At 30.7% G+C, this 5641-nt stretch overlaps 1 long non-coding RNA gene across 1 annotated transcript; it reads right to left on the bottom strand.

Moving 5' to 3' along the window:
• Positions 1-4131: 4131 nt before the first annotated feature.
• On the bottom strand, positions 4132-5160 carry LOC125780264 (uncharacterized). The gene is made up of 2 exons (XR_007423693.1): positions 4901-5160; positions 4132-4353 (listed from the first exon to the last, which is right to left on the bottom strand). It is a non-coding gene; the product is annotated as an uncharacterized LOC125780264 (long non-coding RNA).
• Between the last annotated feature and the right edge of the window lie 481 nt (positions 5161-5641).

The raw sequence follows: 5641 nt of genomic DNA, 5'->3' as shown, positions 1-5641 counted from the left end.
GATTCTACACCTTAATATAAGATTGTGAAATTTTTCCAAATACACTGTCGTTATGGCTATATGACAACTCCAATAACCTCAAAACGGTTAATTATCATAAATATGTATAGTTCATATTTTTACGCAACTTGGTATCGAGTGCTTAGTGCATATGTACTAAAAAATCGATTCTACACCTTAATATAAGATTGTGAAATTTTTCCAAATACACTGTCGTTATGGCTATATGACATCTCCAATAACCTCAAAACGGTTAATTAGCATAAATATGTATAGTTCATATTTTTACGCAACTTGGTATCGAGTGCTTAGTGCATATGTACTAAAAAATCGATTCTACACCTTAATATAAGATTGTGAAATTTTTCCAAATACACTGTCGTTATGGCTATATGACAACTCCAATAACCTCAAAACGGTTAATTAGCATAAATATGTATAGTTCATATTTTTACGCAACTTGGTATCGATTGCTTACTGCATATGTACTAAAAAATCGATTCTACACCTTAATATAAGATTGTGAAATTTTTCCAAATACACTGTCGTTATGGCTATATGACAACTCCAATAACCTCAAAACGGTTAATTAGCATAAATATGTATAGTTCATATTTTTACGCAACTTGGTATCGAGTGCTTAGTGCATATGTACTAAAAAATCGATTCTACACCTTAATATAAGATTGTGAAATTTTTCCAAATACACTGTCGTTATGGCTATATGACAACTCCAATAACCTCAAAACGGTTAATTAGCATAAATATGTATAGTTCATATTTTTACGCAACTTGGTATCGAGTGCTTAGTGCATATGTACTAAAAAATCGATTCTACACCTTAATATAAGATTGTGAAATTTTTCCAAATACACTGTCGTTATGGCTATATGACAACTCCAATAACCTCAAAACGGTTAATTAGCATAAATATGTATAGTTCATATTTTTACGCAACTTGGTATCGATTGCTTAGTGCATATGTACTAAAAAATCGATTCTACGCCTTAATATAAGATTGTGAAATTTTTCCAAATACACTGTCGTTATGGCTATATGACAACTCCAATAACCTCAAAACGGTTAATTAGCATAAATATGTATAGTTCATATTTTTACGCAACTTGGTATCGAGTGCTTAGTGCATATGTACTAAAAAATCGATTCTACACCTTAATATAAGATTGTGAAATTTTTCCAAATACACTGTCGTTATGGCTATATGACATCTCCAATAACCTCAAAACGGTTAATTAGCATAAATATGTATAGTTCATATTTTTACGCAACTTGGTATCGATTGCTTAGTGCATATGTACTAAAAAATCGATTCTACACCTTAATATAAGATTGTGAAATTTTTCCAAATACACTGTCGTTATGGCTATATGACATCTCCAATAACCTCAAAACGGTTAATTAGCATAAATATGTATAGTTCATATTTTTACGCAACTTGGTATCGATTACTTAGTGCATATGTACTAAAAAATCGATTCTACACCTTAATATAAGATTGTGAAATTTTTCCAAATACACTGTCGTTATGGCTATATGACATCTCCAATAACCTCAAAACAGCTAATTAGCATAAATATGTATAGTTCATATTTTTACGCAACTTGGTATCGGTTACTTAGTGCATATGTACTAAAAAATCGATTCTACACCTTAATATAAGATTGTGAAATTTTTCCAAATACACTGTCGTTACGGCTATATGACAACTCCAATAACCTCAAAACAGCTAATTAGCATAAATATGTATAGTTCATATTTTTACGCAACTTGGTATCGGCTACTTAGTGCATATGTACTACAAAATCGATTCTACACCTTAATATAAGATTGTGAAATTTTTCCAAATACACTGTCGTTATGGCTATATGGGAACTCCAATAACCTCAAAACAGCTAATTAGTATAAATTTGTAAAGTTCATATTTTTACGCAACTTGGTATCGGCTACTTAGTGCATATGTACTACAAAATCGATTCTACACCTTAATATAAGATTGTGAAATTTTTCCAAATACACTGTCGTTATGGCTATATGACAACTCCAATAACCTCAAAACGGTTAATTAGCATATATATGTACAGTTCATATTTTTACGCAACTTGGTATCGATTACTTAGTGCATGTGTACTAAAATATCGATTCTCCGCCTTAATATAAGATTGTGAAATTTTTCCAAATACGCTGTCGTTGTGGCTATATGAACACTCCAATAACCTCAAATCGGGTAATTAGTATAAATATGTAAAGTTCATATTTTTACGCAACTTGGTAGCGGTTACTTAGTGCATACGTACTAAAAAATCGATTCTACACCTTAATATAAGATTGTGAAATTTTTCCAAATACACTATCGTTACCGCTATATGACATCTCCAATAACCTCAAAACGGCTAATTAGCATAAATATGTATAGTTCATATTTTTACGCAACTTGGTATCGGCTACTTAGTGCATATGTACTACAAAATCGATTCTACACCTTAATATAAGATTGTGAAATTTTTCCAAATACACTGTCGTTATGGCTATATGTAAACTCCAATAACCTCAAAACGGTTAATTAGCATAAATATGTATAGTTCATATTTTTACGCAACTTGGTATCGGTTACTTAGTGCATATGTACTAAAAAATCGATTCTACACCTTAATATAAGATTGTGAAATTTTTCCAAATACACTGTCGTTATGGCTATAAGACAACTCCAATAACCTCAAAACGGTTAATTAGCATAAATATGTATAGTTCATATTTTTACGCAACTTGGTATCGATTGCTTAATGTATATGTACTAAAAAATGGATTCTACACCTTAATATAAGATTGTGTAATTTTTCCAAATACACTGTCGTTACGGCTATATGACATCTCCAATAACCTCGAAACGGTTAATTATCATAAATATGTATAGTTCATATTTTTACGCAACTTGGTATCGATTACTTAGTGCATGTGTACTAAAATATCGATTCTCCGCCTTAATATAAGATTGTGAAATTTTTCCAAATACACTGTCGTTGTGGCTATATGAACACTCCAATAACCTCAAAACGGGTAATTAGTATAAATATGTAAAGTTCATATTTTTACGCAACTTGGTATCGATTGCTTAATGTATACGTACTAAAAAATCGATTCTACACCTTAATATAAGATTGTGAAATTTTTCCAAATACACTATCGTTACCGCTATATGACATCTCCAATAACCTCAAAACGGCTAATTAGCATAAATATGTATAGTTCATATTTTTACGCAGCTTGGTATAGATTGCTTAGTGCATATGTACTACAAAATCGATTCTACACCTTAATATAAGATTGTGAAATTTTTCCAAATACACTGTCGTTATGGCTATATGTAAACTCCAATAACCTCAAAACGGTTAATTAGCATAAATATGTATAGTTCATATTTTTACGCAACTTGGTATCGGTTACTTAGTGCATATGTACTAAAAAATCGATTCTACACCTTAATATAAGATTGTGAAATTTTTCCAAATACACTGTCGTTATGGCTATAAGACAACTCCAATAACCTCAAAACGGTTAATTAGCATAAATATGTATAGTTCATATTTTTACGCAACTTGGTATCGATTGCTTATTGTATACGTACTAAAAAATCGATTCTACACCTTAATATAAGATTGTGAAATTTTTCCAAATACACTATCGTTACCGCTATATGACATCTCCAATAACCTCAAAACGGCTAATTAGCATAAATATGTATAGTTCATATTTTTACGCAACTTGGTATCGATTACTTAGTGCATGTGTACTAAAATATCGATTCTCCGCCTTAATATAAGATTGTGAAATTTTTCCAAATACACTGTCGTTGTGGCTATATGAACACTCCAATAACCTCAAAACGGGTAATTAGTATAAATATGTAAAGTTCATATTTTTACGCAACTTGGTATCGGTTACTTAGTGCATACGTACTAAAAAATCGATTCTACACCTTAATATAAGATTGTGAAATTTTTCCAAATACACTATCGTTACGGCTATATGACATCTCCAATAACCTCAAAACGGCTAATTAGCATAAATATGTATAGTTCATATTTTTACGCAACTTGGTATCGGCTACTTAGTGCATATCGTCACCTGAAATGCAAAATAACGTATCATCAAAAAATTCGAAATTGAGTGTCTTATTGATTACGCTTCACTACTTCAAATTATATACATAATATTAAATATGTTCAACATTTTCTGGTTCTGCGGTCATATATATACCAGTTTTAACCAATATTAATATTTTGTTTCACTCATGTTCCATTTTATTCCGTGTTTCATTCATGCCACTGTGAATTTCTGAAGATGTTGTTACGTTAATTTGCATTTCAGGTGACGATATGTACTACAAAATCGATTCTACACCTTAATATAAGATTGTGAAATTTTTCCAAATACACTGTCGTTATGGCTATATGTAAACTCCAATAACCTCAAAACGGTTAATTAGCATAAATATGTATAGTTCATATTTTTACGCAACTTGGTATCGATTACTTAGTGCATGTGTACTAAAATATCGATTCTCCGCCTTAATATAAGATTGTGAGATTTTTCCAAATACACTGTCGTTGTGGCTATATGAACACTCCAATAACCTCAAAACGGGTAATTAGTATAAATATGTAAAGTTCGTATTTTTACGCAACTTGGTATCGGTTACTTAGTGCATATGTACTAAAAAATCGATTCTACACCTTAATATAAGATTGTGAAATTTTTCCAAATACACTATCGTTACGGCTATATGACATCTCCAATAACCTCAAAACGGCTAATTAGCATAAATATGTATAGTTCATATTTTTACGCAACTTGGTATCGGCTACTTAGTGCATATCGTCACCTGAAATGCAAAATAACGTATCATCAAAAAATTCGAAATTGAGTGTCTTATTGATTACGCTTCACTACTTCAAATTATATACATAATATTAAATATGTTCAACATTTTCTGGTTCTGCGGTCATATATAAACCAGTTTTAACCAATATTAATATTTTGTTTCACTCATGTTCCATTTTATTCCGTGTTTCATTCATGCCACTGTGAATTTCTGAAAATGTTGTTACGTTAATTTGCATTTCAGGTGACGATATGTACTAAAAAATGGATTCTACACCTTAATATAAGATTGTGAAATTTTTCCAAATACACTGTCGTTATGGCTATATGACAACTCCAATAACCTCAAAACGGTTAATTAGCATAAATATGTATAGTTCGTATTTTTACGCAACTTGGTATAGATTGCTTAGTGCATATGTACTAAAAATCGATTCTGCACCTTAATATAAGATTGTGAAATTTTTCCAAACGCACTGTTGTTATGGCTATATGACAACTCCAATAACCTCAATACAGCTAATTAGCATAAATATGTATAGTTCATATTTTTACGCAACTTAGTATCGGTTGCTTATTGCATATGTACTACAAAATCGATTCTACACCTTAATATAAGATTGTGAAATTTTTCCAAATACACTGTCGTTACGGCTATATGACAACTCCAATAACTTCAAAGAGGCTAATTAGCATAAATATGTATAGTTCATATTTTTACGCAACTTGGTATAGATTGCTT

This window comes from Bactrocera dorsalis, unplaced genomic scaffold, assembly GCF_023373825.1.
Source record: "Bactrocera dorsalis isolate Fly_Bdor unplaced genomic scaffold, ASM2337382v1 BdCtg352, whole genome shotgun sequence".
NCBI classification, from domain to species: domain Eukaryota; kingdom Metazoa; phylum Arthropoda; class Insecta; order Diptera; family Tephritidae; genus Bactrocera; species Bactrocera dorsalis.
Note: the sequence above shows the minus strand (reverse complement) of the source record. Positions and strands in the feature narration are given on the sequence as shown.